Genomic DNA, 12,507 nt, shown 5'->3' on the forward strand with positions numbered 1-12,507 from the left:
TTTCATCATAAACAGGCGGTAACAGTTTTTATTTGAACTCCTGAGTAGGTCTTTGGGATATCGTGTAAACCGGCAGAAGGGCTGAAGAAAATGAATGAATACATAATTTACCCTTGACCTTGGGGAGTTAATATTAATGTTTAGGTTTAAATACTCTATCGCACACCAGGGAAATATGAGAATATCAATCGCTGATTGGCACTCACGGTAATATGACTCTTAGCTGAATAACATCATCAACCACTGGGTGAAATAAAAAAACCAGAGTTATCACGACACTGAGAGGATTAATGGTGAAAGTACTGACAATTCTGGGTACCTTATAACTCGTACTTGGCTGAATAAAATTGTCTGACGACAGTTGAAACAAGAAGGTTGATTTCCAATTCCGTAAACACGGTGGAGAGTGGGAAGCATCACCGACCTCACAGGTGGAACTCACCGCCTGAAAGCTGTGCTCCTAAACACAATAATGTCCTCGTCAGACTGAGATCAAGCGGGCATATTCATATATGGCACGGCAAAGTAAAAGAATAACAACACCCAATTTCACTGCGTCATATTCCCGTTTTAGCATTTTTCACTGTCACCTGTATCATGTCGGGAACTGAAAAACTGACTATCCAGTACGTGTCGTAGTGAAACGGAGTGATCTTTTCCCAACTTTTACTCCGACCCACACGATCAGACAGTTTGCTTCAGAACACATCCGATATCTGCCTCGGTGTGACAAGGCTCTAAGGCGGTAACAGTGCGTCATTGGCCATATCGCCTTTACTGACCACTTACTGTGAAAATGAGAACATGGAGAGGGAGTAATGAGGATACATGACCAGCCGTACAGGAACGCGAGGGAACAGGGAAGGGTAAAGTGAGGAAATACCCTAATACAGAATGAAGTTTACCATGATATGAAGTTGGCTCATTCTACCATTCTTATTCACAATTTACCAGTATATGCAAGTAAAATGACATCTGATATTCTCAAGTCCCACCTCAGATTTCTTGCGTACAATCTATTCCTGTAATAATAGGTAAAACATATCGGTACACGCAAATTCTTGGTCAATTTTATTGCATTTTAGGACACTGCAAGGGAACGCAAGGATGAGAGGTGTAGAAAAATTAAAGGAGCGGATGCAAATAAACAGCAGAATGAAGATATTTATGAACGGAAAAAAAATAAGACGCAGAAGAGCCAGGAAGGGTGGGAGAAAGAAAGGGAAAGAGCGTGTTAGAAGGAAAGAGGCAAAGAGATCCATTGGACAGTTAAGGGTGCGGACGAAAATGAACAGAACGAAGATATTTACGAAAGGAATTAAGAAATAAGAAACACAAGAGCCAGGAAAGGGAGAAGAATAAAAGGGAAAGAGCATGTAAGAAGGGAGGATTTGGCGGTGAATGCTCAGACCCTCAGTGTAAGTAGCAGTTGGTCTCTTCCTAATCTCCATCCTCACATTTTATTCCCACCTGATCCTCCTCTTGACATCGACACTACCTGACCTCGCTGACTCCTCCTATCCCTCCCTCACCACCTCATCCTCTCCTCCCTTTCCTCTCCACCTCATCCTCTCTTCTTCCTTCCTCTCCATCTCCTTCCATTCCTTTTCTCCCTTGCCTCTTTTGTGTTTTACTTTTGACATTTATCTTTTCTTCATGGTTACTGTATTTGTTTTATGAATTAGCCGAAAAGATAAACTTGCAGGCTACAGGTATGTACTGTATGATGCCACATCGATCTACCTTAAAGCATAACCACTGCCTACCTTCCTCTCTTCCTACCCCTCATCTCCTTCTCAACTCCCTCTCCTTCCCTCTTTCTCCTCCCATTTCTCTCTTCCCCTATCTCTTCCCTCTTCCTTCTCCTCCCCTTCCTTTCTGCCCATTCCTCTCCACCGTCCCGTCTCTTCCTCGTCCTTTCCTGCCCTTCCTCTTTTTCCCTTCTCCTCCCCTTGTTTACTTACCTTGTCCTCGTATTCTTTCACTCTCGTAGTTGTTCCCTTTCTAGTCCTCAGTCTCTCTCTGGCCTTCATTCGCCTGCCCCCCCCCCCTCTCTCTCTCTCTCTCCTGTACATTGCTACTTTATTTTTTGGCAATTTATTTCAACTGTCTTGTTTTTTCCATCGCTTTTTCTCCGTTCGTTCTCTTATATTGCTTTTTTCTCATATTCTCTCACTTACTTTGTACCAAGTTCCACCTTCCTCCTTCCTTACCTGCCTTGTACCCCCTTATTTTTCCATCCCTTTATTTACGCACTTCTCCCTATCCCCTCTTCGTTTCTTCCCTCTCTCTTCTCTCCTCCATTATTTGTCTTCTACCCATTCTTTCTTCCTTCCTTCCTTCCTTCCCCTTTACTCTCTCTCCCCTTTCCTCCCCCCTCCCTTTGCTCGCTCCTCCATTCCCTCGCTTCCTTCTAGTCAGTCGCCCTTCCCTTCTATTTTCAGTGCACTTCTCTTCCCTCGTTCACCTTTACTCATTTCTACGTCCCTCCAAATTCCTCCGCTCCCTCATTTCTCCCTCCCTCCAAATTCCTCCCCTCCCTCATTTCTCCCTCCCTCCAAATTCCTCCCCTCCCTCCCTCTCCTGTATTTACTTTCCCATCCCTCCCTCCTTTCTATTCATTCAGCAGTCTGTCTATCCCCTCATCCTTTCTCTCCTGTCATCTCTACTCACATTCCCATCGCCCTCCGGCGCCGTTATCCCTCCTCCTCCTCAACAACCCTTACACGTCTGTTCCCCTTGGCCTCCCCTCCTCACCTTTCCACCTGATTTACCTCTTTGTTGTCCCCTCTCATAACCTTCATCTTCACCTTGATTCTCTTCACTTCCCGGTTCACCCTAACTTGCTCTAACCTAAAGGATCCTAAACAGTCCAAGCTAATTTATACCTAACCTAAATTGACTCAACCAAACCTAACCAAGCCTAGCCTCGCCTAATCTAACCTAACTTAACATAGTCCTTCTTAGCACTTCTAACAGTGTACCCCTAACTTAACATCGTCCTTCTTAGCAATTCTAACAGTGTACCTCTGCCTTACCTATTTTCCTTCTCCAATGATTCTGTCCTTGCTCTCCATCCCAAAATTTCCTGCACCCTATCGGATGACCCCACAGGGACAGTTGCATACCTGTGATAGGCGGGTCTACTGAGCTTGGCAGTTAGGAAGCTTACTAATACCTCTTCCTTACCGGTTTATTTTTTTTATTCTGCTCTGTTACTATACTCGTATTCTTGGGTGTTATTCATGCAATCTTTGTCGGGATTAAAATGATGGAGGAAGCAAAAAAGGAGGCTAGTAGTAGGTAGTTATAAATCGTTTAGGAATATGTGCTAGAAAACCTCTTTACCGGACGAAAATACGGCGCAAAGGCTAAGCAACAACCTTACGTCACCTTACCTGATCTGTACCCACCCACCTCCAAGATCTAGTTTCAAAGACATATCTGACATCAACTACCTTAGCTCCATTTTGCATTCTTTTCTAACCTAATCTACAGTACTTTTTAGAACTTTCCTCCCTCGCCAAATGTAACCTAATCTATTCTATCCTGTCAATAACTTCAGTGCTCTTAATCTGATCCCTTGTCGTTCCCATTCCCAACCCAACTTTACTAATCTAACCCAAGTTATAATCGGTTTTTGTTTTTTCTCAGACACAACGTAATCCTATTTCGAATATATTAAAAGTTGGTAAATTGCTTCTTTCTTTATGTAACTCACATCACTTTCTACAGCGTAATTTCGTTTCCTGACACAACTTCTATGATTTAGTGGACCCTTATAATCGACCAGAGTACTATCTCCTTTATTCCTATCCTGTCACAACCATCGTATTTCCTTACATAATGCCATCGCTCTCTTTATACTGCAACTACATGAAAAAGTTCAGTCCTCAATTTTTGTCATTATCACTCACTCCTTCCAAAATCAATTTCTAAAACCAGACTTATACATAAACATGTTTTTCGGTAACCTACCCTGATCTCATACCCTCACAGGCTTTACCATAATTCACCACACCATCATCACCGCCATCATCATCATCATTACCATCACCACCACCACCACCACCACCATCAAACACTCCCCTCCATTCACCCATCCCTTCTTAAAGTATCTCCCCAAACCTTTCTAAGACACCTTTTCTGTCCCTCTCAGTTTTTGTTTTGACGATACATATATATTTTGCTGCAGGACAGGTTGTTCTCCCCTGAGTGAGAGTACAAATCGGGAAGAGGTGTTTTTATTATTTATCTGTTTTCTTATTCATCAGACTCCGGGGAAAGGCACGCCATCCAGTCCTCTATCAAACGAAAAATCTCATGCAGCACGGGACATTACAATCAGTATGGAATTTTTTTAATGGCATATATAGGTATACTTATACGAGAGAACTGAAAGTACTATTATCATCACGCATAAACTTAAAATAATATCTTCCACGGATACAACGGCATTCGAATCTGCGCTTTTAGAGTGACCTAATCAGTGCTATGACCGCTTGACTACGTTACGGAATTGCTGTTTCCGTTTGTTACAGTCTGTATATGCCAATGATACGAACATACAAGGTGTTGAAATAAGCTAAAACACAGAAAGGACACACCACCAGCACCCACTTCAATATCCTCACGTCTGACATCGAATCAGGGTTATGGGCATCGCAGAACAGGTAGCGAACACGATACCCGTCAATCACCACAACTCTCCTCCACAAAATCCGTCCCCAAACTCTAGCCCCTTCCAGATCATAAACCCCACCTCATCCTTGAACCCATCCCCAAACCCTTCATCTCTTCCCCAGACCCTAAGTCCTCCCCAAACCCTAACCTCTCTTCTAACTGGAATTTCTCCCCAAACTGGAATTCCTTCCCAAACTCTAAACTTCTCAAATCCTAACTCCTTACACCCGAGCCTCTCCACATACCTTAAACCACCCTTACCTCTCCCAAAACCCTGACCTCTCCGCGAACTCCTTACATACTTGCCCCCACCTCCTCCATCCCTGCCAAAGTTAATACCACGCCCCTTATCCCTGAACGAGAGGTGGAGGCGCCGGGCTTAGTGACACCTCAAGTTTACTGCTCGTTAACAGCGCTGTAACACCCGCAGATTCGCTCACCAGAAAGGATTGGTCGGGGAAAAGAAGATTGGCAAAAAGCACAGAAGAAATAAATGCACACCACGACTCGCATGCAGTAAATCCTGTAATAAGGGGCATAAATACTTCTTGAGAGGACCGGGTTCGATTCCACAGTCGACCGCGGGACCTTTGACAGCGTTTCCTTTGCCCCGGTCTACTCGTACCTGGAAGTATTATAGGGATCTGGATGTACACTCGACAGTTGTGCCTCGTGGTCCGGTGGAATGTTTGGGTGCGTTCGTTCTCAGTCACATAAATAATCAAGTTCTTGTGGTTGTCCCTTACCCACAAAGTACTACTCGCGCCTGCTGAATTATGCCCCGATACTTGTTCCTTCCTCACCACCAATTTCTTCCTCTGTCCCCCTTCTTCCTTCCGATGTGGTAATAAAGTCCAATAGCATTTTGGTACTTTTCTTATCAGCCATACTTGTTAAAAGAACGACCCCTTCCCTCTCCGTCGGCTCAACCTTTTCGCTGCAATGTATGATCTTTGTATTTATTCTATCACCATACGATTCTATTCAGCTCAGGAAGACAAACATCATCGAGAAAGATAACGCCTACAATCCATTGTGTGTGTGTGTGTGTGTGTGTGTGTGTGTGTGTGTGTGTGTGTGTGTGTGTATTTTAACTGACACTAGCACCATAAGATACCAATAAACTTAGGAAGGATATTCAGTAACGTAAGGGTTATCGAGGACTATATTTGATCTCTCCAGTTCGAAAATCCTCTTCTTGGGTGAAAAAAAATAATGATCAGACGAGAGCAAGAATAATATTAAAAAAAAAAAACACGTCATCATATTCAAGCAGTTAATCATGACACCAGCAAACGTTTCTCTTCTGCTTTAGGGTTGTATCGATTAGTGAAAACAGTCTTCCCGTATATTATCACGGTCTCTCTCTCTCTCTCTCTCTCTCTCTCTCTCTCTCTCTCTCTCTCTCTCTCTCTCATTCCAGCTAACACCAGGCCACTTTATTTCGCTAAGAGTCACTCACAGGGAATTTAACACTGTCACTGTAAACCCTCTCATGATCGGGTAAATTCTGGTATAATATTCCATATAACTCCAGACGATTTTTATCAGTGGAGAGTGAGACAAAGTACCTCGATATCTGTTAAGTTTACATCTAACTTCTCCAGTTCGACAAGTCTCTCCTATGCTGAGTGAAATCGTCTGATGATAAAAGAAAACGAAATGCAGAGGATGGCACTGCAATGTACTGAATGAGTTATATGATCCCTTAAACTCGATTATCTTGTATTTTTCACTTTATTCTTGCTTGCCAGTTAAAATTCTTCAGCTTAAGGGAGGTTTTCCGTAGTGATGGGGTTATGAAAGCTATAACAAACACATCCAGATAAAAAGACTTATTATAATGTGAATAAAATCGTCTGGGGATAGCATGAACAACATACAAAAGACGCCACTGGACTGACAAGGTTAAAGACTGTCCACCTAAACACTCGGATGGCAAATTATAAAGTTGTCATTTAGCTTTACGAAAGACTTTATTCAGCTCAAGAGAACTCGCCTCAGTTGATGGGTTAACGAAAGACCAACAAGGAACTGAGGTGGAGCATCAGCGAAAGAGGGAAGTGCAGAATTTCAACTATCATAAGCACTTCAGTTCGATTACATAATTTTATTCTTGCAACTTCCGGCCGATTGTAAGAGCTCTCGTGCTGAATGGATTAATGACCTAGATCTACCCCCCCCCTCTCCCCTTTCCAAACTTCTCTCCTAAGCTTAATAAGATCGCCTGGTGGTACCACGAGTAACAGTACGTCATCGGAATGAAGGTGTTAACTCCAGTACGATTTTTTTCCTGTTGCCGCCAGACGATTTTGCATTATTTTTAGTGCTGACGAATAATTATAAGGGAGTTGGAAATTACCTCCATTATCCTCTCACTGCAAGAGGTCCTCCTAAGCTGAATAAAATCTAATGGCAGCAAGCTAAAATAAGACGTCATCTCAGTACTACTACTACTAATAATAATAACAATAATAACAATAATAATAATAATAATAATAATAATAATATGGGAATGACGTATTGCCATGTAATACAAAGTCCCCTACCGGATGATAACCATGCATATTATGTAGTGTGTACACAATGTGGCTCTAATGCCAATACGTATGTACTGTGTATACAACATGGGTATGTAGAGACCGGGAGTAGATGGCTGGTTGTTGTGCGCGACACACCGTCATGGTATGGGGAACAACTGTGTGAAGTTATATCAAAATACGTCCATGCACGAGGAAGTTACTGAGCGGACACGAAATTGTGGACGGACATACTGACGGAACCGCGCAAACCAATAGTCCCCGACCGGTTTAACCGGCAAGGGACTAATTATAATACGTAGTAATAACAACAATAATAATGAGAGGAAGAACAAGAAAAAGAAGAACAGTCCAGCAGCGACATCCAGTATATCAGAAAATATGTGAATCGGAGTGGAAAAAAAAAAGGGAAAAAACAAAGAAACATATTGAATAACGTAGCGGTGCAGCTTTACTGACGCGGAATCAAATCAAACGTGCGTACCCAAACCAGCGAAAAATGATGCATATGTGAGAGAGGGTAAGAGTGCGGGTAAAAGTCGGAAAAGGAGAGTGTGTGTGAGTGAGTGAGTAGTGAGTGAGTGAGTGAAAGAATGTATGTGACTGAGTGACTAACCCTTGAACCCTCGAAAGAAAAAGAAAGAAAGGAGAAACGAAAGCTCATTAAGTGAATGACGTTAAAAAGCTTCTCCTACAACATGCTAAAATTCATGGCAAGCTCAGTATGCAAAAATCCCTCTAATCCCCATAATCATAAGTAACACACAATCAAAACAAAATATTCACAGAAGTCTCGGTGTTCCAGTTTACGGACTACGATAATGCTGGCTCGAGTTTCTAAAGATTTAATTTCCTGGTATTTTTCTCTGCGTAACCCTTTATACTAAAAATTTCATCTCATCCCTTTAGGCTATCGATGTTTTAGCTTTAGTATGTCAACTTTATCCTGTGTATCTGTTGCTTGACACCCAATCCCCGAGTTGATCCCGGATGGCCGTCACAATATTGCCTCCAAGCTCTTCTACCTCCACTTCTTTCCCCTACCTCCTGGCACTCCAAGCCGCCTGCTCTCATATACTCTTCTATCTTATCCTTTCAAATTTAGTACTGGCCTCCCTCTCTCTCTCTCTCTCTCTCTCTCTCTCTCTCTCTCGCTTAGATCAATTTAATGAATGGTCGATAAAATGGTAAATGTTTTTCAGTGTTCACCCTTTCACTATAGTAAGTATTTTATACTTTATTCTTGCTATCTCCAGATGATTTTCTTTAGTTTAAAAAACAGGAGAAAAAAACAGTGGTATGAGGAAGAGGTTAATGTGGAGGAAATGGAAAGAGGAAGAAAATGTGGAAAGCATGCAAAGAGGACAGGACGATTAATGGAAAGATTAGTGGTGGGAGTAAGAAATATACACAATGGTAAGGGGACGACACTCATGAGGAGAAGAAAGTGGGAAGAGGGAGAAAATGGTAAGAAAAGAGTATGCTAATTGGAAGAAAATGGAAAGAGGAAGATAGACAAAGAGGAGATAAAAAAAAAAAAAGAGAGAAAGAAAAGATGAAAATATAAAGAGTATGGGACTGGTAATAAAATTAATATAAAAAATATATACATAAAAAAAAAGAAAATCTGAAACATACAATGAGGAGAGGGAAAGACAATATCAAGACGGGGAAGCAAGAAAATTGAGAGGAAGAAAAGATAATAGAAGAGAAGAGGAAGTTAAGGAGAAGGAGGTGGAAGAAAATGGCAAGAAGCGGGGTCTATCAAGGAAGAAAAATGGAAAGAGGAAGGAAAAGTAAAACGGGGATATGAGGAGAAAAATATGCGAGAAGAATAAAATGCAAAGAAGGGAAACCACGGGGAATATCGAGGAATAAAGTGGAAAGTCGAAAAAAAAAAAAAAAATGGAGGAAAGGAGGAAACTAATACCGACAAAACCAAAGAGGATGAAAATGTAGAGAAGGAAAATAGGAGATTCTCGTAACAGACTAAATGGGAAAATGAGAAAAACAAGAGGGAAAGAACATGAAAATAGAAGGGAAAGAGTACGAAAGTAAAATAGAAAGAGCAAAAAATATATAAGGGAAAGAGTAAGACAATAAAAGGGAGAATAAGAAATAAATGGGAAGGAGTAGGAAAACAAAGGGGAAAGAATAAGAAAATATTAGGAAAAGAGCAAGAAAATGTAAAGAGAACGAGAAGAGGAGGAGGAGACTACCAGGGGAGGCTTCACTGTAATTAAATGAAGCCCCATGACCCTCACCCTGAGACTTTAAACACCTTAATACATAATGATGACGAGCTCTCTCTCTCTCTCTCTCTCTCTCACACACACACACACACACACACACACACACACACAGCTAATACAATGAAGCCCCTGGACCCTAAACATAAGACTTATAAACAGCTTAATAATAATGACGAGGTAAAGCCACTTCACACACACACACACACACACACACACACACACACACACACACACACACACACATTCAAGAACAAAGAATAAGCACACACATTTGCATGCATATACACTAGGGAATGCTAACGTAAACACACACATACGGAAATGTATAAGAAGGAATACAAGGGAAACTCTCCACGCCCCCATCCATATATACACATACATACAGGAAACTTCTCACACACACACGAGAGAGAGAGAGAGAGAGAGAGAGAGAGAAATGAATTCCCCGAGCTAGGCATCAAAGGCCATATAGCCCCGCTAGGGAACAGGAGGGAGCTACCCCTTCCGGCAACGGTAGCCTCGGGCGAGGCTCGAACTTGCGACCCCTCTGCCACGAGCTCGATGCTCTACCACTGAGCTACCGCGCCCCCAGAGAGAGAGAGAGAGAGAGAGAGAGAGAGAGAGAGAGAGAATACACATATACACATTCCGAGACATACATACTGTACATAAGAAGGATGTCATACAAATACATAAATAAACAGCTGACACCTACACCTACACAGGCTCTATCTCTGCTTTGTTTTCCTCTTCTAAAATGCAGATGACAGATATTACCTTCCTTTCTTTTGCTCTTACAGCTGATCTCGAAAGGACTAACAATGTACCGCTTTTTACTTCACATTTTACTCTTGTGTAGGTATATTTATGTAAGTCAACACATGCAGTTACCCAGTCTTACACACACACACACACACACACACACACACACACACACACACACACGCACGCACGCACGCACGCACACACACACACACACACACACACACACACACACACACACACACACACACACAAACACACACGGAACATACACATACGCGTATAAAGGTGGAGACATACACGAACATTACTAAATACCAGTAGGACACATGAATATACAAATAATAAACACATACATACTTATTCAAGGCACACACATTCCAACAAGCATACAAACTTATACACAAGCATACTCCGGTGCAAACAAACATACATGCACATAAGTAGATTTACACACAAATATCCATACATTCACACTCACACCCCTCATCCACACACGTGTCTCCGCGCACCAGCACATCGTTCCGCACGCACACACACACACACACACACACCGTCATTACAGTAGAGAGCAAGAGCATCAAAGCAGCGAGGACCATTGATCTGTACTGCAAAAAAGCCTAATTCTTGTGCTCATCACAAGGTTTTAGACTGGGGATGATATTTTGGGCGCAAGTTCGATACACATGGAATGAAGTTGTCCCTCTCTCTTTTTTTTCTCCTATTTTGATTCGGCTGTTTTATCCCCACCGTAAAATCCACTTCTACACAAACGCAAAACTACAAAAAGCATGAACGTAAATACACATACAAACACACAACACAAACACGCAAGCACGCTGGCACATACAGCCACAAACATGGACTACGAGATGTACTCAAAATCGCACCTGAAACTTTACACACACACACACACACACACACACACTCACAGCTGGATAAACCTGGATGTGAAGTTACGAGTAGTGGTATAGGCTGCAGGTAAAAATTGCAAAATTGGTATGGTGTGTGTGTGTGTGTGTGTGTGTGTGTGTGTGTGTGTGTGTGTGTGTGTGTGTGTGTGTGTGTGTGTGTGTGTAGAGTGTCTTCCAGTGTTGTGGAGTTTTTACTGGCAAACGAAAAAAAAACCAGGATGAAAATTTATTCACGCTATCTCCTGAAGTTTTACATACTTCGGAAAGACCACACTCACTAAAGAGGTTAATGTAAGCCATATCTAACTCCTCCGGTAGATAAAGATATATAGTACCTAATTGACTAAAATCGCCAGGATATATAAAAAAACGAAATTAAAATGACGTCACTGGAAGAGAGTTAAGGCAAGCAACAAATTTTCACGTGGATCCAATCTTCCCCTGGCACACGACCCTCAACACCTGTCTATCACAACCAGAGGCAACGACGATAACAAACTGAGCTCAACAGTCTGACCAGCCCTAGAACGGCTAAGGAGGCTTTCCAGTACCTCTTACCGAAGGATTGATTAAATCTGCACTTCTATTACATTTTAACCCTCTTATATTCTGAACAACTCTAGTATTCTGTTCCATGTAACGCCAGACGATTTTAATCTGATGAGACTGAATATAAAAGCCTGAAAGTGTTAATATTGTAACCCCCTTTCTTCTTCTTGTTTTCTTCTTTTATTATTATTATTATTTTTCTTTTTAAGGAGACAACTCTGGTATTTAATTTTCGGTAATGCCAGATGATTTTTGTAACTCAAGGGTGTCATAGGGATCCGAGAGAGCTAATATCGACACATTACTTTAGTGCGATACATGGGAATATTGCCGTTGAGAGAGCTAATATCAATACAAATTACATAAGTACAAGAGAATATTACTGTATCATATGTTGAATTAATGTGCTTAAGGACGAGGAACTTGAGAAGCTCCTAAACTCCTTGAATAAGATGTTTTTCTTAACTTCTAGATGGTTTTGTTCAATTTAGGATACATTTCTCACATGGAAGACGTTAATGAAGGTTGTAACTCGAACGTCTCTTCTAAGTTGAAAGCAGTCTACAAACCGCAAAAATGGAATAAACAGACTCCATTGTAATGAAGTGCTTAATATGGCTAACACTGGCTAACTACGGAGCTCTCGTTGTGAAGATATTAATTATGGCTTTATCTACCTTCTCCAGTTCGAAAATCTTTCTAAACATTTAAACAGGCAGTAACAATTATACGAAATGCTTATCAGAAGGTTAATATCCTCCCAGAATCAAAATCAGGGAAGACGTATCGAAATTCCTGCTGTCTCGG

This window comes from Coenobita brevimanus, chromosome 68, assembly GCF_032717465.1.
Source record: "Coenobita brevimanus isolate Jiangsu-jjx chromosome 68, ASM3271746v2, whole genome shotgun sequence".
NCBI classification, from domain to species: domain Eukaryota; kingdom Metazoa; phylum Arthropoda; class Malacostraca; order Decapoda; family Coenobitidae; genus Coenobita; species Coenobita brevimanus.